The sequence below is a fragment of the Trachemys scripta genome, chromosome 16, assembly GCF_013100865.1.
Source record: "Trachemys scripta elegans isolate TJP31775 chromosome 16, CAS_Tse_1.0, whole genome shotgun sequence".
Lineage (NCBI taxonomy): Eukaryota > Metazoa > Chordata > Testudines > Emydidae > Trachemys > Trachemys scripta.
Genome location: NC_048313.1, coordinates 6,826,525 through 6,848,813, shown reverse-complemented (window position 1 = coordinate 6,848,813; position 22,289 = coordinate 6,826,525). Strand labels below are relative to the sequence as shown.

General features: G+C 52.4%; 2 non-coding genes across 2 annotated transcripts; both read left to right on the top strand.

Annotated features, from left to right (window-relative positions):
- The first annotated feature begins 13,653 nt into the window (after positions 1-13,653).
- On the top strand, positions 13,654-13,727 carry TRNAT-AGU. The gene has a single exon. It is a non-coding gene; the product is annotated as a tRNA-Thr (tRNA).
- A 1,424-nt stretch (positions 13,728-15,151) lies between these two features.
- Positions 15,152-15,225, top strand: TRNAT-AGU. Its single transcript has one exon. It is a non-coding gene; the product is annotated as a tRNA-Thr (tRNA).
- Positions 15,226-22,289: the final 7,064 nt, after the last annotated feature.

Genomic DNA, 22,289 nt, shown 5'->3' with positions numbered 1-22,289 from the left:
GGAACAGGTACCGGGAGGGTGGATGGGGCAGGAGTCCCGGGGGGGACGGTCAGGGAACAGGGGGAGTTGGATGGGGCAGGAGTCCGGGGGGGCCATCAGGGAGCAAGAAGCAGGGGGGGTCGAATAGGGGGTGTTGTCCGGGCCACACCTGGCTGTTTGGGGAGGCACCGCCTCCCCTAACCGGCCCTCCAGACAATTTTGGAAACCCAATTTGGCCCTCAGGCCAAAAAGTTTGCCCACCCCTGTAATAGACCCTCCTGTTTGACAGCACGGACTGAGTGCCGCTGACGGTGCCTGCGGAGGCACATTGGTCCCTAAGATTGTACAAGTCTCCCTCGGGGTCTGTCTCAGTGGGACTCCTTGAACGGCTCTCGCGGGGCGGAGCAGGGGTGCTGACGGATCAGACGCCCAGCCTAACGAGACTGACCCTGGTGGAAGAGTGGGACCCACTAGGGGATCTGGCCCACTAGAAGGGATCCTCCCAGAGACTGCTCCAAAGCTGGGGCCACGGCACCGGTGCTGGGGATCCGGGACACCCACCCTGCCCACTTCCCGGGAGCGGGGGGCCTTCTTCCCGGCACCACAGATACTCTCCCGTCAAGAGAGGGTCTCATCTGACTGTCCCACAGTCTGCGCATAACATAGTTAGGGTTGCCCACTTTGTACTATTTAAAAATAGGACCCTCCAGCAGGAGTACCAGAACCTTCCCCGACGCCCCGCCTCTTCCCCCAGAAGCCCCGTCCCAGCCCCTTGCCCTGCCCCTTGCCCCAAAGCCCCACCCCCATTCACTCCTCTTCCCCCCTCGCCCCGTCGCTTGCTGCTTTTCCCCCTCCCTCCACCCTGCCCGGGTTGGGAGGGACTCGCTTGCGGAGCCAGGGTTGGGAGCTGCAGCCGCCCAACGCAGGTAGGAGGCAGCCCCCGGCTGAGTGGGGGCCGGCGTGGGTGATGACCTGGTGCTTCCCCATCTCCCAGCCTGCAGTAACCAGACTTTTGGTGTCTGGTCAGTAGATTTGACCGAACACTGTCAAGTCTCCTTTTCTACCGGACTTTCCAGTCGAAAACTGGGCTCATGGCCACCTATAGCGAGGCGGTGGGACACCCCACAGCCCCGCTGACGGCCGAACCTCGGCCAAACACTACTACACCACCCTAAATAGTACACCTATTTCCTAGACCACTGCTTCTCAAACTGGGGGGGTCAGGATCCCTCGGGGGGGTCACGAGGTTATTACATGGGGGGTCACGAGCTGCTAGCCTCCACCCCAAACCCCGATTTGCCTCCAGCATTTATAATGGTGTTAAATACATTAAAAGATGTTTTTAATTGATAAGGCGGGGGGTTGCACTCAGAGGCTTGCTATGTGACAGGAGTCACCGGTGCAAAAGTTGAGGAACCACTGGCTTTATTTAGAATTGTACTAGCTGCAAATGTTCCTCTTAGAATGAGGACAAGGCCCAAAAGCTCAAATTATTAACTTCGTTTTTACATCCCCCCAAGAAAGAGAGATTACATTTAAAAATCGTATCTTTCAAAATGGCCAACACCACCAAAAACGCACAGGTCCAAACATGATACCAGGGACATAAAGCAAAAAGGGGAAACCTGGAAAATTACATAATCAAGTTATCACTACTCTGGATGTCACTATCCTTACCCCGCTCGCTACCTCCTGCCCCCTGACAACCTCACTATCCGCCGGGGAGCCGGGCCAAGAAGGTTTTTGAGGGATTCCCGTGCCTAATCCGCTCAGAGCAGCCAGGAGGCAACAGGGTGAGGAGAGAGAGAGCCCACCCCCCATCCCCAGGGTGCACGGTTTTCATATTTATCACACATCTACTAGCCGGAGGCTGATACAGGAGATTAAATAATCCCAGAAGAGTCCAAGGACAGTTGGAATCCCAACACCCACTCCATTAAAAATATATATATATATACAGGAGAACCCCAGAGTTACGAACTGACCCGTCAACCACACACCTCGTTTGGAACCGGAAGTACGCATTCAGGCAGAAGCAGAGACACAATATATATATATGCAAATACAGTACAGTGCTATGTTAAGCATAAACTGCTAAAAAAAATAAAGGGAAAGTTTAAAAAAAAAAAGATCTGACAAGGTGAGGAAACTGTTTCTGTGCTTGTTTCATTTAAATGAAGATGGTTAAAAGCAGCATTTTTCTCCTGCTTAGTAAAGTTTCAAAGCTGTGTTACGTCAGTGTTCAGTTGTAAACTTTTGAAAGAACAACCATGACGTTTTAGACATTTCAGACTTGCAAACAACCTCCGTTCCTGAGGCGTTCAAAACTCTGAGGTTCTACTGTATAACACATAAAAGGAAGAGGAAGTTGATAGAAAAGAATATGAGTCAGAGGCTGGAATTGTAGAACATTAATAAGGGAAGCAGAAGGATACTGAACCTGGGGTCAGCATACTGAAACACAACATGAAGAAGTTTTTTAAAAACAAGAAGAATCCTAACCATGAGATGGGTCCATTACTAGAGGGAAATGCTAAAATATCAATAATAATGCAGAAAAGGCAAAAAGCGTTCAATATATATTTCTGTTCCGTATTTGGGGAAAAACAAACAGATGATGCAGTCACATCATATGATGACGGAGACACTCTTTCCATTCCACTAGTAACTCAGGAGGAGGTGAAACAGCAGCTACCATAGATAGACATTTTAAAATCAGCAGGTCCAGTTAACTTGTATGCAAGAGTTTTAAAAGAGCTGGCCGAGGTGCTCGCTGGACCAATAATGTCGATTTTCAGTAGGTCTTGGATACTGAGGAGTTCCAGAAGACTGGAGGAAAGCTAGTGCTGTGCCAATATTTAGAAAGAGTGAAAGCCCGAGTAATTCTAGGTCTGTCACTCTGACATTGATAACATGCAGGATAATGAAGTAGCTGATATTGGATTCGATTAATTAATACCAATCAACATAGATTTAGGGGAAATAGATCCTATCAGACTAATTGGATATCTTTTTTTTCTGACATTAAACGTTTGGTCAATAAAGGTAATAGTGTTGATCTGTAGACTTCAGTAAGATATTTGACTTAGTACACACGATACTTTGATTAAACTAGGACAGGGGTCGGCCACCTTTCAGAAGTGGTGTGCCGAGTCTTCATTTATTCACTCTAATTTAAGGTTTCGCGTGCCAGTCAGACATTTTAATGTTTTTAGAAGGTCTCTTTCTATCAGTCTATAATATAGAACTAAACTATTGTTGTATGTAAAGTAAATAAGGTTTTTAACAATGTTTAAGAAGCTTCATTTAAAATTAAATTAAAATGCAGAGCCCCCCGGACCGGTGGTCAGGACCCGGGCAGTGTGAGTGCCACTGAAAATCAGCTCGTGTGCCGCCTTCAGCCCGCGTGCCATAGGTTGCCTACCCCTGAACTAGGACAATACACAATTAACACGGCACACGGTAAATGGATACAAAAATGGCTAACTGAGAGGTCTCAAAAAGTAATGGAGAACCATGGTCAAGCGGGTGTGTTTCTGGTGGGGTCCCCCAGAGACTGATTCTTGACCCTACGCTATTTATCATTTTTATCAGTCACCTGGCAGAGAACATAAAATCCTCACTGATAAATTGCCAGACGACACAAAGGTCGGGGAAGCAGCAAATAATGAAGTGGGTCTGGAGAGTCAGGCTTCAGCTCTGGGAGTCTGGGAAGTTTTCCCAGTCCTGGATAGGTGAGTTATTTCCTCTTCCACAAATAGGGAATGTCCCAACCCCCAGGAGTCTGTTCCTAGAAACCATGCCCCACGTTCAACTAGGTCTGGCAGATTTTTCACACCAGCGCTCTCCCTTTCTCCCCACTGTGTATTTCCTGCCCTCCTCCCACTTCTAGCAGCTCTCATTGTCCTGTGCATTTACTGGCTCTCTTCTTCCATCTGGAACCTCTCCAGCCCCGCCTCTTCCCCCTGAGGCCCCTCCCCTGCCCCGCCTCTTCCCCTGAGGCCCCTCCCCGCCCCACCTCTCCCCCTGAGGCCCCTCCCCTGCCCCGCCTCTTCCCCTGAGGCTCCACCCCCTCATCCACTCCTCTTCCCTTCTTCCTTCCATCGCTCGCTGATTTTCCCCTCCCACCTCCCCGCCCGGGTCAGGAGAAACTCGCCTGCAGAGCCGGGGCTGGGAGCTGCAGCTGCCCAATGCAGGTCAGAGGTGGCCCCGCCTCTCCTACCTGCACTAACCGGACTTTGGGTGTGCGGTCAGTAGATCTGACTGGACACTGTTAGGTCCCTTTTTGACCAGAGTTTCTGGTCAAAAACCAGGCCCCTGGCCCCCTAGATCTGGAGTGAAACGGGCATGCTCTTCTGCAGCTGTAAAGATAAGAAAGCAACCGGAGAAATTTCACATGGAGCTTTTTCCCATTTCCTTCCCTGATTCCCCCGTGGGCTTTTCCCCCTACAACCAGACTTTCAAGGTTCTGCCACCCTGGGAAACATGCAGGCCAACTCTACACGACACGGTTTTGTCGAGAAAAGCCAGGAGGCTATCCCACAATGCCCATAGGGACAGTTCCGGTCACCAGTTTGAACTCCGCTGCCCTCAGCCAGGGGCGCTGGAACAATTTGTACAGTGCGGGGCGTTGAGAGCCATTGAACCAAACCGTAAACCCTGCATATAACGGAAACCCCTTCAAGTCAGCGGGTGCTGACTTCAGTCAGGTTAAGGAAGTGTTGTTTACTACTTCTCATAACACAAAAACTAGGGGTCACCAAATTAAATGAATAGGCAGCAGGTTTAAAACAAATAAAAGGAAGTTCTTCTTCACACAACGCACAGTCAACCTGTGGAACTCCTTGCCAGAGGGTGTTGTGAAGGCCAAGATTATAACAGGGTTCAAAAAAGAACTAGATAAATTCATGGAGGATAGGTCCATCAATGGCTATTAGCCAGGATGGGCAGGGATGGTGTCCCTGGCCTCTATTTGCCAGAAGCTGGGAATGGGCGACAAGGGATGGATCACTTGATGATTCCCTGTTCTGTTCATTCCCTCTGGGGCATCTGGCATTGGCCACTGGCAGAAGACAGGACTCTGGGGTAGATGGACCCTTGGTCTGACCCAGTCTGGCCGTTCTTATGTGCGGCAGCACCCCCTGCACCCCTACTTCCAGCACCTGTGCCTGCATCCGGATACACAGGCATGTGCCCCTCCATCTTTAAAGGCCTGGGGAATCTTTGAAATTCCACCTCCTGTTTGCTCGGCACGGGCACAAGACGGGAGAGCAGCACGGGATCCATCGTGCTTTCAAGTGGAGATGGTGGGAGCGCCGTTTACAAGGGCAGCGGGCGCCGTTGAAAAGTGGCACAAAATGTTGTCAGAAGCCCATCGAAATGATGGGGCGAAGAAAACCGCATCCTGGGACGGTGAGCCCGCCCCCGTGAGGCCCTGCGGTCCCTGCCCAGAACTCCCAGCGGCAGAGGGTGGCGATTTGCACGGCAGGATGGCTACCCATGGTGCACTGCTCTCGCTGCCGATGCAAGAGCACCGACGGGGGACTCGCCCGGAGCGCTGCAGGAACGCGCCGACGCGGTTGTATTGCAGCGGTGGGGTGATCGCCGTCGTAACCTAAGTCGACAAATCTGTGTCGTGAAGACATGGCCTTAGGGATTTTATTACAGCCCAGCCCCAGCCCCTCCCACCGGGATTAAACCTCGGAGACCTGGTTTATCCCTCCAGTAGCCGTCTCTGAAGCAAACGCTCCAGGAGAGCAGAATCCGATTCCCCCGGGCATTGTCCTAGAGGGCAGCTGTCACTCATGGGGGTGGCTAGCCCTCTAGTCCCACCGCTTCTGCCCGCATCCCCGCCTCTTCCTCCCCTGACCCCGCCCACACTCCACCCAGGCCCCGCCCCCATTCCCACTTGGGCCCCCCCAATCCCCCACCGCCCCTCCCCAAGTCCCTCCTCTCCCCCACCCCCCTTGCCCCGCGAGACCCCCACTGCCCGCAGGGACGCGGTGAGCGGCCGGCGAGGGAAGGGGGCATCGTGGGGGAAGGCGGGGATGGAGAGGAGGGACTCAGCCAGGCAGTGGCGGGCATTGGAGCCTCGGGGAAGGGGCGGAGCAGGGACGGGAAGAGGCAGGGTTCGGCAGCGGCTGTACCAGGGGACACTTAGCCGCCGTCTGGGGTGTCACCGGTTTACAAGCTTGTTTGATGCCCCAGCCTTTTCCCGGTCTCTCTTGGGAGCACCCCTTCTAACGGGCGGAAGAGAGAATTAAAGGGACCCGGTACCTCTCGGTACCAGGCCTACGCGCCGTTCTTAGCTGAGTCCCCCCGCTGAAGAAGCTGGGACCGGGGTGAGGGGCGGCGGTTTGGATTCCCGGCCTTGGTGGGAGATAAATCTACATCCCATTTCCTAAAAGGGGAAGAGGGGAGAGAGTCAAGCTTGGGTCCAGAGCTGTCCTCCGATCTGAGTTCCTTTCTGGTGAAACTAATAGTCAACCTGCAGGGCCATCCTTAGGCACACGCAGAATACGCAGCTGCGTAGGGCACCACGACATTGGGGAATCCATCCCCCAGCTGCCCCCCCCCCCATGCTTTCCTAAGGGGGTGCGGGGCCCGGCACAACCCCCTCTGCCCCTGCCCCACCTCTTCCCACTGTGTTGCTCCGCTTCCCGCCGCCGGTGAGTGTGGGGGGGAGGCGGACCCCCTTCCCCCAAGCCTCCTCCCCTGAGCGACATGGCTGGGGGGGGGGAAGCAGAGCGGGCTGGGGCCAAGTTGTTCCGCTTCCTGCTCCCGGCCCCCCACTAATCCCCCGGGCCCACAGGCCTTGAGTGCAACCCAGACCCTCCGCGCGGGGGGGAGCAGGTGCTCGGGCTGTGTAGGGCACCAGCATTGGCAAGGACGGCCCTGTCGACCTGTCCCAGCGATGCCAAATAACTTCCTGTTTTGGGGGCCCCTGTGAGGGATTTTATACCAGTGGCCAACAGGCGGTAAAGAGAGAAAATGCGAGTGAATTTCGTAGCGGGATTTGATACGCGGAGAGAAAAGGGGCGACGGGTGCTAGACTTTTATAGCAATGGTCAAGAATTGGAGAAAAGGCCCAAATCTGTGGAGATTTTAGACTCCTATTTGATCATTAGAAAGACGGGGAAATCTCAGGGAATGTTAACTGGAATCATAAAATTGTAGGACTGGAAGGGATCTGGAGAGGTCGTCTAGTCCAGTCCCCTGCAATCAAGACAGGACTAACTATTATCTAGACCGTCCCCGACAGGGGTTTGTCCAACCTGCTCTTGACGGAGATTCCACAATCTCCCTAAGTAATTTATTCCAGTGCTTAACCAGCCTGACAGTTAGGAAGTTTTTCCTAATGTCCAACCTAAACGACCCTGGATGCAATTGCTTCTTGCCTGATCCTCAGAGGTTAAGAATAGGGTGACCAGACGTCCCGATAATATCGGGACTCTCCTGATATTTCCGGGTTTGTCCCATGTCCCGACCGATCTTTGGTCAGGATGCAGTTTGTCCCGATATCCGCCAGCAGCGCTGGGTTTTTTGTTTGTTTTTTTTTTGCTCCGCCAGCGGGACTGACTCGGCGTTTTTTTTTTTGCCCCCCCCCCCCCACATGTGTCCCGATATTTTGTTTACCTCATCTGGTCACCCTAGTTAAGAAGAACAACATAAGTAACATGATTGGGGGGTGGGGGGAAGCAGGGCAAAATGTTAGGGTATTTTATATCAATCTTTGAGAACTGGGGAGAAAATAGGTCAAAAAACGAAATATTTGATCATATGAGAGAGAGAAAAAGCCCAGATCTGAAGAGATGAGAAGATCCGAGCAATCTACCAATGGTCAGTCATGGACACTCCACCACAGCCGGTGGTAAATTGTTCCAATGATTCACCAGTGACTCTCACCGTTACGGATTTCTTTACCTCTTCTTTCGAGGTTTGTGACACTGTTAAATAACTGAGACAGGTGGGAAGGTTAGAAGGGCTGGGATAGGAAAGTGAAATAGACCTGCGGACAGGAACAGTCCCCCACCACCACCGCCAGACAGTGCCAGGAGTTTTGGGATGCTGCTTTAAGAGGGCAAGTGATGGGTTATGGGGCAGGCAGTGGGGTGGGGACAGCGGCTGGGGTGGGCAGGTGACTGGTAGCTGGCGGGGAGCAATGTTAGGCCGTTATGGGGACAGCACCTGGGGCTGGGTAACCTCGAACTGGGCAGCCCCCTCCTTACCCCTTCCATGCTTCTTGCTGGCAGAGAGCGGCCGCCCCAGCCCACCCCAGAAGCAGCCGAGTCTTCGGGATTCTCCAAGCTACACCCGCTGACCCCTTTCCCATTTGGGGAGCGACTCGGGGGCAACCATTTCCCATCGAAACAAGGACAGTTTGTGGCAGGTCACACAGGTGGGGAAATATCCCGCATCGGAGGAGATTTTAAAGGGACACTGAAGAATTAAGAGAGAAAATGGGGCAAGATCAGAGGAGACTAGAGACAGAGGCAAATAATTTGAGAGACAAGCGGGGGTGGGAGGGGGGATCTGCAGGGGTTTTATATTCATAGGTGATTATTAGGGAGAATTTTATCTGCATTTGAGGGACAAGTGGCAAAACCAGCGAGGATTTCAATAGCCCCCTGACCTGGCTGCCCCTGGAGGCACCCAGTCCAATCCACCGCCTTTCACACTATCTTTCCCCTTCCCTCCCTCTCTGCCTTGTTTTCCACCCCTGCCCTGGCCCACCTCCCCTTCCACACACACACAGGGGAAATCCCTTTTCTTTCCTCGCCTGAATCTCCCCAGGTTTGCTCCTGGTCAAAGCACCGACCAGCCCAGTCTCCTGAACAAGGGACAAAATTCCCAGGGGCTGCCAGATCTGAGGCTCCCAACCCCACTGGGGCAGAGACGCACTTTCCTCCCCATCCCCAGCATCCCCTCTCCCCCTCAGTTACCTGCTGTCTCCAGCTCAGGGGGTGGGGTCCGCTGAGCCCAGGGCTGCCCTAGGGGGGCAGATTCCAGCCGGAGAAGGTCTCCCCCCTTTAAGGAAGGGCTCCCCCCCTGCGCAGACCCCACCGGGGAAGCAGCAGCCGCGGCATCTTGCATTTTTCCAAAGCACCCACACCCAGGAGCTGCCCAGGGCTTGTTCTTTGTTCTCCCAGCTTCCTTCCTGCCAGCACCCCCCTGCTCCTAGCTACTCCAGCCCCTTCCTGTCTCCTTCCAGCCCAGCCTGTCACACACTCCCTGGGCCAGGGCATTTTCTCAGGAGGGAACCACTAGCCCTCCTCTCCCCTGTTCCTCCTCCTCCAGAGTCACTGTGTTTACACACACAGAGGTTCTGGCGCCTGTTGGTCCTGATCCAGTCCGGGACAGTGAACGCGGCCCCCCCCGGGAACAGGAAAGCGACTCTTGTCTACACTACAGAATTAGGTCGACTTAATTCAGATCCGCTTCCAGACCCCGCAGTAATTCAGTCCGCTGTTGGCGTCCAGGCGCGACCCTCCTTCTGCCGGTGACGGGCGTCCTCACCAGCGGCATTTGCACCCACTGAAGTGGGGCGCTGACACACCCCTGAACGAGAAAAGTTTTGTCATTCAGTTTCCAGTGTAGACGAAGCCTCAGGCCCTTTATCTTCCCCGGGGCCGGGGGGCGGCAGGTGAGTAGTGAGGGAGAGCATCAAGAAAGGAAAGGTTTGGTTTGAACTTCATGTTTTTCATTAGGTTCAAATTGATGGTGACGATGCAGGGACGTGCCTGTCTCTGCCCGTTCCTGCCCCTGTCTGAGGCTTTGTCTACACTGCCAAGTGAAAGACAAAATTGTTGTCGTTCAGAGGTGTGAAAAAAACACACACACGCGCACCCCGAAAGACAGGCGTTTTATCGAGGAAAAGCGTCGGTGTGAACGGCTCCGGCCGACAACGCTAACGCCGCTCGTTGGGGGTGGAAGATTTTTTCCTGCCTACAAACTCGCCTTTTAGCATCCCGGCTGTAGAGCGGCACCGGTGTGTCGCTAAAAGCTGCGTAGTGTAGACAAAGCCTAATCCATGAAATGGAGAAAAATATTTGTTTTCCTCTGCTAGGAAATGAGCTCACTGGAAAAAAACAAACAGGAATTTTCAGTGTTGTGTGTGTCATGCGTCATGAAATTCCCCACTCCTCCCTGGTAGTCTAGGGCCGTGGTTTTCAACCAGGGGCACACGTCTTCCAGGGGGTAACATCAATTCATCTAGACATTTGCCAAGTTTAACAACAGGCTACATAAAAAGCGCTAGCGAAATCAGTACAAACTAAAATTTCATACAGACCATGACTTGATTATACTGTTCTATAGTCTATACCAGGGGTAGGCAACCTGCGGCACGCGAGCTGATTTTCAGTGGCACTCACACTGCCCGGGTCCTGGCCACCGGTCCGGGGGGCTCTGCATTTTAATTTAATTTTAAATGAAGCTTCTTAAACATTTTAAAAACCTTATTTACTTGACATACAACAATAGTTTAGTTCTATATTATAGACTTAGAGAAAGAGACCGTCTAAAAACGTTAAAATGTATGACTGCACGCGAAACCTTAAATCAGAGTGAATAAATGAAGACTTGGCACACCACTTCTGAAAGGTTGCCGACCCCTGGTCTATACACTGAAATGGAAGCTAGGTCCATCAATGGCTACTAGCCGGGATGGACAGAGATGGTGTCCCTAGCCTCTGTTTGTCAGAAGCTGGGATTGGATGACAGGGGATGGACACTTGATGATTCCCTGTTCTGTTCATTCCCTTTGGGGCACCCGGCATTGGCCACCGTTGGAAGACAGGATACTGGGCTAGATGGACCTTTGGTCTGACCCAGTCTGGCCATTCTTATGTTATGTTCTTAAGCACAATAGTTATATTCCAATTGATTTATTTTATAATGATATGGTAAAAATGAGACCGTCAGCCATCTTTCAGTCAGAACGTGCTGGGGCACTTTTGTGTGTCGATGTCTGATTTTGTAAACAAGTCGTTTTTCAGTGGGGTGAAACTTGGGGTAGGCAAGACAATTCCAACACCAGAAAGAGGTACAGTCGTCTGGAGAGGTTGAGAGCCAATGATCTAGCGGTTGGGATTTGCTGCTCCGTTTCTCTAGTCTGTGTTTGATTCCTGGGAAACGAAGGCTTTTCTCTACCCAGGCTGGGTTTTCCTGAAATTAAAGGAACTGGAATCTCACAAGAAATTTCTCCCCTGCCTGCTCGCGGCTACGCGTGTCACAGGGCAACTCTGCCCCTTGGAGAGGGAACATATCTGGCTTCAAGACTAAGCTTGATAAGTGTATGGAGGGAATGGTATGATGGGATAGCCTCATTTTGACAATTAATTGGTGTTCAACTATTAGCGGTAAATATGCCCAATGGCTGTGATGGGATGTTAGATGAGGTGGGATCTGAGTTACTACAGAGAATTCTTTCCTGGATGCTGGCTGGTGAGTCTTGCCCACATGCTCAGGGTTTAGCTGATCGCCAGATTTGGGGTCGGGAAGGAATTTTCCTCCAGGGCAGATTGGCAGGGGGGTTTTTCACCTTCCTCTGCAGCGTGGGGCACTTGCCGGAGGATTCTCTGCACCTTGAAGTCTTTAAACCGTGATTGGAGGACTTCAATGGCTCAGACACAGGTTTGATACAGGAGTGGGTGGGTGAGATTCTGCGGCCTGCGTTGTGCAGGAGGTCGGACTAGATGATCATAATGGTCCCTTCTGACCTTGAAGTGTATGAGTCTATAACAGAGCGAGTGAACCCGTCACCCATCAGCTCACTGCAATTGCCCTTAAAAGAGGGCGCCCGGGCCCTAGAGGTGAGAAATCCCCGAGGGATGACAGGCAGGAGCAGGTCAGAGCTCCCACAGTAAGGCCATGTCTACACGTACAAGCTTCCAGCGGCGCCACTGTAAGGTGGCGCTGGCCACTGCGTTCAACATGATAAAGCCAGCTCGGCGAGCGGCAGAGCCGTGGGGACGGGAGAGCGTCTCCTGCCAACACGGGGCTGTGCACCCGAGCGGTTATGCCGGCAAAACTTACGTTGCTCGGTGCGGGGTTCACACCCCTGAGTGACAAAAATGTCGCCAACACCAGTGCTTTGTCACCGTGGCCTAAGAAAGGAGAGCTCCGGGGAGAAAGAGGAGAGGAGAGAGAGAGCCGGGTAGCTCCATGTCTGCCGCTCTTGAGGGAACTGGATTAAATCTCTGTTTTGGACTGGGCTGGGATTATCTGGGACCATCAAGTACAGCAGCATGGGGGACTTTCAGGAGGGAGGCACCATGGCTAAGCCGGCTAAAGCACTTGTCCAGTAAACAGAAGATCCTGGGTTCAACTCCCAGTGGTGGTGCCTGGTACTGTCTTTTGTCTCCTCTGCTCACATTTTCCTTTTTCCTTCCAGGAAAAAAGCCCTCCCTAGGCAGGGCTGGCAAAGGCTTGTAAAAGAAGAGACCTCTTTGTGGAGCAGCGGTTCCAGGCTGGATTCTTCCAGGTGCCGATGAAAAGGCTGCCGTGATGGGCATTGGCAAGGAGGTGGCTTTGACTGCAACAGGACGAGAGCCCATGCCGCGGGCCCTTGCGATTCGCCAGGGATGTCATCGTGCGGAGATCCAGAGAGCGCCACCTCCGCAGGGCTGGCAGGAAATGGAGCGTTACTCCCAGTTCACCTCACTTTCGATTGTCGTTGGGGAAGAAGTGGAGCAGGTTGAGAAACGCCTCTGAGGGCGGCGCCGTGGCTAAGCTGGTCAAGGCACCTGCTGGGTAAAAACAAGATTCTGGATCCGGCTCCCAGTGGTGCCTCGCCAAACGTGTCTCCTCTTCCCACCTTGTTGTCTGTCTCTGGAGGAAATGGACAAACCCGCCTTTGTCTAGCCATACAAACGCTTGCAAAAGACACAGGGATTTCGGGGGACACGTGTCGGAAGGAGGCACCCGACAAGCGTGGAGACAACGAACGGCCGCCGTAACTCCACTTGCAGCCGCGGAAGGCACCAGACAGAGAACTAAGCACTATGTGGCCATGGCTGGGGACAGAAGAGTCTCTCCCAAAGCCCTTTTCCGCTAGCAGGGGCCTCTGTGCACGGAGCTCCTGAGAGCTGGACGTCTCCAGGGAGTGGAGAACTGTGTCGGCAGCTCTTTGCGTCTCTAGATGAACATCTGCAGGGGTTGTTGTGTGGCCTCTGGAGAGTGGCCTTTCGGGAGAGCTGGCTGACAAGCCTTCCCCGTAACCAGGAGATGCCGGCGTGGCCGGCCACTTGTTCCTCGCTGAGCCCAACCTGTCTGTGTGGCTCCGTTTTTTGTCTCTCTTCCTTGTAAACCGAAAAGACCTTCCGGGCAATGCTTTAAGCATTTGGGCCAGACACTGAGAGCCCTCCCTGCGGCTAAGTGTTGGAAGGCAGAAAACAGTGAGTCTGGGACTGATGAAAAGCTCGCTATGACTCAGAGTCGAGCCCAGGTTGCTACGAGCACAACCTACAGAACCCACCACACCATCACAGCTGCTGTGGGGAGGGGAGCACCTTGGGAAGTCTCTGCGTGCTCTACTGTGGCTTTGTGTGCATAGGGAGCCAGACAGCTCCATGTCTGCCCGTCCTGCCGGAAATGGAGTAAGTCTGCTTTGGAATTGGCTGATATCCTCTTGGCCCATCAAGTGCAGCAGTTCTGAAGTATTTTCCATGTGGGGGCACCATGGCTAAGCTGGTTAAAGCACCTGTCTAGTAAACAGGAGATCCTGGGTTCGACTCCCAGTGGTGCCTGGCTTTGTGTCTTTCATCTTCTCTGCTCACATTTTCCTTTCTCCTTCCAGGAAACCAAAGAACCCTCCCTAGGCCAGGCTGGCAATCATAGGCGCCGACTCCATGAGTGCACCAGGGCTGGAGCACCCACAGGGAAAAATTGGTGGGTGTGGCAGCTCGGCTCCACTTCTCCCCCTCGCTCCCAGCGCTTGTGCCACAAAACAGCTGTTTTGCGCGGCTGGAAGGGATGGGGGAGGAGGGGGAACACGGTGCACTCAGGGAAGAGGCGGGGCCAGGGCGGGGATTTGGGGAAGGGATCCAATAGGAGCAGGGAGGGGGCGGAGACTTTGGGGAAGGGGTTGGAATGGGGGCGGGGAAAGGGTGGAGTCGGGGCAGGGCCAGGAGCGGGGGGGCACGGGCACCCACCGGCGCCAGGGAAAGTTGGTGCCTATGCTGCTAATTGCTTGTTAAGGAAGAGGCCTCTTTGTGCAGGAGCGTTGGAAAAAATCAAACCGGGAGCCTGGAGCTGATGAAAAGGCAGCCGTGACGGGCGTTGGCTAGGAGGTGGCCGAATCGCTGGTCTGCTGAGTGAAAAGCAACATCTTCCCTCCACTCGCTTGTAGGGATCTTCCCCTGGGATAGTCACGCAGACGCTTCCTCTGCTGAAATCCCGTCTAGCCGGCCAGCTGACTGATTAACCAACCACTCTGTTACGTGCTGAGATTTTTAAAATCTACTCTGTGCCGAGAAAATACCAACACTGAGAATAGCAACAGAGAAACGACTCCTTCCCGATGAGAAAAGTCGGTGAATCGCACTAGTGGGGACAATGGAACTAAAACAGTTTGGCTGAAATCAAACAGCCTCCTAAGCACACAATTAAAATAGAAGAAATTAATTTCCCCTCCCTATAGTCGACGGTGCCCAGGCTGCCCCATTAGAGGGTTCCCGATGTCACTCACCTGCTGCAAGGTGCTTCCGAGTTCGGGCCAACAGCCGGCTCCCTGCCCCTGGGCTCAGCTGCTCCCAACGCACGTGGCCCTTTGCTAACCTGCCTCCTTGCACTCTGACCCCCGCCACAGGTAACCTATGGGAGCCGCCCCCAAAACTACCCCGCCCAAATTCCAGAAACTTCCAGAGGTGGAGGGCCAAATCTGCCTAGCAACAATGACCCTACTCCCTCGCCCTGCTGCTAAGGGGTCTCTTAAAGAGATCTCTCCCTGTTAGGCACATGGGTTACAAACACAGAGTACACACCACTATGTGACCTCGGCTGCCACTTTGAAAACTGTCTCTGTGCTCAGCTGTGGCTTTCTGTGCCCAGGGAGCCGGACAGCTCCATGTCCGCCCGGCTTGCAGGAAATGGAGTACGTCTCTGCTTTGGAATTGGCCAGTTTCCTCTTGGACCATCAAGTGGGGCAGCCCAGAAGGGCTTTGTAAAGGGAGGCACCATGGCTAAACTGGCTAAAGCCCCTGTCTAGTAAACAGGAGATCCTGGGTTTGACTCCCAGTGGTGCCTGGCTCTGTGTCTTTCATGTCCTCTGCTCCCTTTCTCCTTCCAGGAAACAGAAGAGCTCTCCCTAGGCCAGGCTGCCAATTGCTGGTTAAAGAAGAGGCCCCTTTGCGGAGCAGCGTTGGAAAGAATCCAGCCTGGAGCTGATGAAAAGGCAGCCGTGACGGGCATTGGCAAGGAGGTGGCTTTTGCTGCAGTTGCTGTGGGACGAGAGCCCGTGCCGTGTGCCCTAGCGATACGCTGGGGATGTCGACACGCAGAGATCCTGATATTCAGTGGAGAACAGCCATGTAGTGCAGTGCCCACCGCCTAGGGGAATACCCTGATCACTCAGGCTGTCCAGTCATTCCTGCCCTTTTCTGGGCCAGTAAACAGGGCTTCATTTGTGCCTGGCACCTCTGGGCCTGGCCGTTCATAGCCCCAGCACCTCTAAGTTTAGCAGTTCCTAGCCCCAGCACCTCTGGGCTTGGCGCATCAGTTAGGAAAGTAAAAAATTGCTTGAGTCCCGGCACCTCTTCCATTACAAATGAATCCCGGCCAATAAGTAACCCTGGGCATGTGGCATGGACACTGTTCACCAGAGCTCAGCGTCTCAGAGAGCTGCTCCAGCCGTGGAGGTGATTTGATCCCAGACAGGTGAGGTCTCCAGGATGGCAGGGCGTCCCTCTCTGCCTTCCCCAGCTGTCCTAGTCCGACGTTCCTTCCAGGGGTCCTGCTGGTTCTTGACGTTTTCTTTATGGCGCATGGAGACTCGGGGACAGGAGGGGTGTGGGAGTCAGCGCTCCTGGGTTCTAGACCAGGGGTTCTCAAATTGAGGGGTCACAACCCCTCAGGGAGGTCACAAGGCGATTATGTGAGGGCTGCAAGCACCTGCCTCCCAGCTAGCTAGCACGTCTGGTCGCGGGCTCTGCGGCCCCACGGTGACATGAGGTTTGGGGCTTAGCCGCCATCAGCCTCCATTACGCGTCGTCGATGGGGGAAGCTCTGTGACTAACACTCCCTTGGCAATGGGGGAACAGTATTGATGGGAAGCTCGGGGCTTGTCTAGGGTAGGAAAAGTGATGGAGATTTGGGGAGGTCAAGGGGAAAGCGAACCCCATTCTCTGTACCGGGGTTTATATCTGCACCGCAACTATACGTGTGTGTTTACATCAGGGGGCTCCCTTCAGCAGCTAACTCCAGGTACAATCTGAGTGGAGACAAGGGACAGGTCGTTTTCACCTCAGTGGAGCTAGTTGTGGTCATGCCTGACGGGCCTCCCTGGCAGGACAGACACACGCTCCGGCTCTTCCTAAGCCCACAGAGTGGACAGACAGGAGAGACGAGAGACCACGGTTCAGGCAATGGTGCAAAGCGCTTGACAGGGCACAATGTGGGAATGAGCACGTGTATTTTTTTAAAAACAAACAAACAGGTTAGGCCACCCTCAGTCAAGACATTGATGGCGTTATCCCATGTGTATTCCCTGAGGAGTGACAGGGCCGGAGCTTCAACAGAAGCTTTCCCATCACTCAGAGCAGGGGTAGGGCGTCTCGCCGGTGTGGGAACTCTAAGGGGTGACCACGGATGAGCTCTGACCAAAGCGTTTCCCGCACTTAGTGTATGCGTGGGGGGGGTGTCTCTGTGGGGGGTGTGGATTCTCTCATGTCTAATAAGGGAGGAGCGCTGGGTGAAGCTTTTCCCACCCTCAGAGCATGGGTAGGGTCTCTCGCCCGCGAGGACGCTCCGGTGCCTCATACGGTGTGAGCAGCTCCTGACGGTTTCCTCTGCCCTGCGCTGACTCTCACAGGCTTTGGTCTGTGGCCAACCACAGCAAACGTCCCCTTTGCATCTCCCGGAGACTGTATTATGCTGAGAATCCAGACATGGGCCACCCCCTGTACTGGGGAGACAGAAAACCTCCGAGAGAAGGATGGAAAAAGGGGGGAAGGAGCCAAACTAAATGCTAGAGAGATCAAAGAAATCAGGAAATGAATCTCCCCCCAACCGTTCCCCAGAGGAGAGAGAGTGGAGGGGATCAAGTCTGTCTGGGGATTGGTCCTGCTTTGAGCAGGGGGTTGGACTAGATACCTCCTGAGGTCCCTTCCAACCCTGAGATTCTATGAACTTCTATATCTCAGCCCAAGAGAGACACACTGGATCCGAGGAGGCCAGGTGACAGCACGGATTGTCCCATGGGAGAGGGATCACCGCCTCCTTAGCTCTATAATGGTGGGGCAATGGTGGGGGAGCTACACATTGGTAGACATGCGCATGTCTTGTTAATTAAGTCTAGCCTTTAGAAGGCAGGTTACGATTTTATTTTACATGTAACCGTTTGTGTCCAATATGTCTACTTCCTACGACTGAACCGCCGTGCTCTGTTAAATCTTGGTTTCCCTGAACACTTACCTAAGAGCTGTGTGTTAAGTGGAGCCGTGATCTGGGGTGAAACTGGTAAGCTGGGGCATACTGAGTCTGTTTAGACTGCGACATAAACCAGTGCTTGAGCCTCAGTGCTATCCTAATCCCTCCTGCATCTACACTGCAACTGCGTAACCCAGGGCTCAGACCCAGGGTCCCGGGACCCTGGCTACTCTCGCTAAAGGGCCAATGTAATTGTGGTAAACCAGCTCCAGGCCCCTTTTATTTGCTGGTGTTTAGGAGGCTAGAACAGGGTTCGAAAAGAACTAGATCAGTTCCTGGAGGATCGGCCCATCAATGGGAAAACAAGGTCAGCGAGCCAATCTGCTGCTGTGAGCCATTTTTCATGCTCACTAGGGGTGAGTAGTTTACACAGCTGCAGGAGGTCTGCCTCAGAGGGTTCATAGGTGTCACATACTAACAAAAATTCCTCTGCGAATTTGGTAGGATTTTCCCGGGGCTTTGGAAAGCCTTTTACAACTGAAAGGAGCTCTGTACGAGTCCAGGGTTTATCGCTCCAAGTGGGACCCCCGTCTTGGCCCCCAGTATGCAGGATTCGGAGGGGAGCCTGGATATTTTTAAGGCCCAAGGGCAAGTTTTTACAGGGCAGAGCGGGATCAGAGGAATGGGCCTGGGTGGTATCGGACGATCCGGATGGGTCTGAACTGGAGATCTCTGGAAATTGTTCCTGAGCTGGGGAATCTGGTGACGGTCTATTGATCCAACGCAAGGCTGCCAAGCCAATTAATGCGTCTTCCTCATCATCGTCCCCAGAATCTAACAAGGAGTTTTCTTCATCCTTTTTCACAGAGAGACAGGAGTATGAAGGGGGATCTGCTCGGAGAATGGGGTAAAGGGGAGCGCTCGGCCTGGTGGTCGGAGAGGCAGTTTTCAATAAAGCTTTTAACTTATCATTTGAATCTTTGAGAGAGGCGAGTTTCGATTCTGTCCACCTACGATTTGCCTCTTCCCACCATTGCATGAAACAATCAACCTCTCCTCTGGCCAATTTAGTTTTAAATTGGCCGAGTTTGTCTTTTAAGACGTCCACTCGGTCCTTGTCTCAAGATCCTAACAGTGGCCACTGAGTTTTGGGATCTCCCTGAGTTAGCCTAGACCATTTTTCCAGAAATTTACAGGAGTCCGGACCCTTCCTAAAATACATAAACTGAGCTTGCGTTCCTTTAGGGAACTGTCCCGACTTAGACGTCTGGTTACCCATACAGGAGAACTTCACACACCCCAATCACACAAGAAGGAAATTCGGGTCCATCAGAGCGATGCCCGGTGCAACACACAAAAGGAGCCCACAGGCTACTGACTCAATCGCCCTTGCTTTCACACCAAGGGTTTTACCCAAGGTGCGGTGCGGCTGCGATTGTGCAGATTTCACTCACTCAGACCGCAGGGACAGGAACCCTTTGGTCGGCCAATCCCCGGACGGAGATGGCACCCAGACTCAAACACTCCACAGGAGGACGGATAGACACAGAGACAGGACAGTCCTCAGTCCAGACACAGAAATAATTACCTGACCAAATTCCTGATGTCAGATCCCGGGTTCCCTACCAGAACAGAGTGGGAACCAACAGGTTCAATGGCATAGACTTCACTGGGGTCATGCGCCCTTCCGTTGAGGAGGAGGGCCACTCGGGCCAAATGCCCAGGTGCCGGCTGCCACGGTCGTCCTACAAAATGGTCAGGAATCACACAGCCCCAGTGAAGACGGTTGCCATCTCGGTGGGACCTCCAAATTGTCAAAGTTAGAATCAGGACTCACAATTTTGTCAAGACCACTCTGTTTATTAGCACAGTGCTCTGCTAATACATTCAGATAATGTGAGCCTCCATGCAAGATTCAAACAGTCTTATTTCTACAGGTAAAAGGGCATGAACTAAACAAAGGGACAGAGAGAGTAAAATAGTAAAAAATACCTGAGGCACAATATGCATATCCTGCTTCCCTACTAACGCTTATCGATCTAAGGCGAATGCTTCACCAATCGCCCTTAAGTACAGCATTTATTCTACCCTAATGTCTGCCTTCCTGGCACCTGGATTGCGACATTTCTCACTTCTACTTGAAGGTACATACAGCATTCTTTAATTCATTCTATTTCTTTAATATAATTCATTTCACTTTCACACCATTCAGGCTGGGTAATTACCTCTCACCACAAACAGTGGCAATCTAGCAGTCTGTCCATTGAGCTCCACCTTAACATCCGTAGTGCCCACCATGGGCACAGCTTCTCCCGTATACGTCTTCAGAACAGTTTTTGTTGCCGTAAGCGGACGATGCTGTCGCTTTTCTTTATACACCGTCTCGGAGACCAGCGAGACGGCTGCACCGGAGTCCAGTTCCAGGCGTATAGGTTTGCCGTCCAACAACGGGGTTACCCCGTATTCATGTGAGCCCACTGCCAAAGACAAAACGTGGAGTGGCTCTTCTTCTTGTGAGGAGATGTCTCCTTGTCCATCCTGGGTCAGCTCTAGGGTATGCAGAGTTCCCCTTTTGGTTGGCCAGACCACAGGCCTCTTTTTCTTTTGTTTACAGGCACACTCGATGTGTCCTTTTTTACCACAATGTCGACACACCAGGTCCTTACACCAGCAGTCTGATACCTGGTGACCCGGCTTACCACAGCGGTAACATTCCGGACTCCCCACAGTTTTGTGGGTAGGTTCTTGTGACACCTTATGCACCCTAGGGGATGCGCCGATGGATTGTGCCTCCTTTGTAGCCAGTTCCATGGAGACGCAATATCAACGGCCTTCTGTAAGGTAAGTTGAGCCTCTGTCAATAGGCACTTCCGTATAGCTTCACTGTGCAGGCCACACACTAACCTGTCACGCAGGGCATCATTTAACATCTCCTTAAATTCAGTGTTCTGCAAGCTTTCGCAAAGTTGCTACAAATTGTACAACTGTTTCGTCTTCTTTCTGGTCTCTTTTGTGGAACCTAGATCTTTCAGCAATTACCAGTGGTTTGGGGGGAAAATGGGACCCCAGGATTTCCACAATGTCACTGTAAGATTTAGTCTCTGGCTTAACAGGGTGTAGTAAGCTGCGTGGCAGGGAGTAGGTCTTTGCCCCTACAACACTTAAGAATATTGGCACCTTCTTCTCTTCTGTAATTGCATTTGCAATAATAAAAAGCTCAAAACACTCGGTATATACGTGCCATTGCCCTAGAGTCTCCTCAAAAGGTTCCAGTGGCCCTGTAAGTGTAGTCATGATTTTAGTTTCAGTTTGCACAGTCAGAGCAAACAAGCCAGTTCTCACCTCCTTCCAGCAGCAAACAAGGTTTGTTTGTTTTGTTTGTTTGTTTTTTACCTTAACTTTTACTTCCTTCTGTTGCTGGGGCAGCACAGAGATCCCACCCTCGTCGCCACTTTGTTATATCCTTGGGGGCAGCAGGTTTAGGTAGGGTGACCAGATGGGATGAAGAAAATATCGGGACACATGGGAGAGGGGCTGGGGGGTTAGTCCTGCCGGCGGAGAGAGGGGGGGAAAAGCGGAGTCCCACCGGCGGAACAAAACAAAACCCAGGAGTGCGAAATATCGGGACAAACTGCGTCCCGACCAAACATCGGTTGGGACGCGGGACAAACGCCTAAAAATCGGGACAGTCCTGATTTTATCGGGACGTCTGGTCACCCTAGGTTTAGGAAGAAATCACTTGAGACCACCGAGCTGTAAGCCTTAAAAAACAACCCTTTATTTTCACACACTGAACTTACCGAACCACCAACCCTGGCTGGGCTATCCCCTAATAAATGAACAACAAGGTGCTATTACCATGCCATCCAAATACACAACAATTTTCACTTTCATTTTCACTCCTGCTTAATTATCTCTCGAAGTGGAGAGGAGCCACAGAACCAAACGTCTCGGCGTTTCTCTCCCTGGCCCTGAGTTAGCCGCGGTCTGGTTTGCGAGGCAAAATGGAACTTAAGAAGAAACTTGTTGAGACGTGGCAAAAGGAAATTAGGATTGCAGCGGCTTCGTTTGGCTCATTAATTTTGGTAGGGATCGAAAAAATAATGGAAGTTGAATTTAAATGTCCTCCAAAGAAGACCTTGAGAGTCTTGTACGGCGTCCTCTATTTTGTTATTCCAGCTGTGGTTTTGTTATTGCTGAGCGCGGCTTTTCAGCCAGAATGTCTCAGGAGATGCCACCAAAGCTGTAATCACTGTTTGGGGTCTTCCTTTAAGATTTTCTTGGCTTCTGTTGTATGGATTGTCATTCTTCTCCTGGATGGAAGATACGTGGCTTGTCTGTGTAAAACATCTGAAGAAATCACAGCAGGCAATACAGAACAGCCCAGTGACTCTTATATAGTATCACAGGTAAGGTTCTCCCATTGCAGATCTCTCATGAGAAACTCAACCATCTCTGGCATTTTGCTCTCAGCAGTCTTGGATTCTTGGTCTAGTCTGGAACTTTTTCAGTTTCAAATGTTTAATACGGACTGGCTAAAACGAGTTCTAGTATCAGGGGGTAGCCGTGTTAGTCTGTATCTACAAAAACAACAAGGAGTCTGGTGGCACCTTAAAGACTAACAGGTTTATTTGGGCATAAGCTTTCGTGGGTAAAAACCTCACTTCTTCAGATGCATAGAAGAAGTGAGGTTTTTACCCACGAAAGCTTATGCCCAAATAAAT